A 377-nucleotide genomic window follows, 5' to 3' on the forward strand; every position below is an offset into this window, starting at 1 on the left:
GCTTCACTAGAGTTGTCCTTTTGGATAATTTATCACCGTTGATAAACCACACAAAGAATATTTAGCTTTTTAAATACCTGGCTACTTGAAATAGACCTGCGAGGAACTGCGACGTGCAAGTAGTTGTCGGCAGCACGGTCCCAAATATAGGCATCAATTCAGTGATTTGCGAATAAAAGTCTGGGCTATTAATCACAGTTATACGGTAATTATGGAACATATTTGTTCGAGGTTCCAGAGACTTGCTGAAGCAGGTGAAGAGGAACTTGTGTACTTATACTGCTTGTTTACTTCAATATAATGGATACCGGATGTAGCAGTGACGTTCTCTCTGAGCAAAAGGTTTCAGACATCTTCACCCCTGATTCTGTTTTAAA

This window comes from Micropterus salmoides, unplaced genomic scaffold, assembly GCF_014851395.1.
Source record: "Micropterus salmoides isolate LMB-PRFRI ecotype aquatic unplaced genomic scaffold, ASM1485139v1 Ms_hic_scaffold_6, whole genome shotgun sequence".
In the NCBI taxonomy this organism is placed as follows: Eukaryota; Metazoa; Chordata; class Actinopteri; order Centrarchiformes; family Centrarchidae; genus Micropterus; species Micropterus salmoides.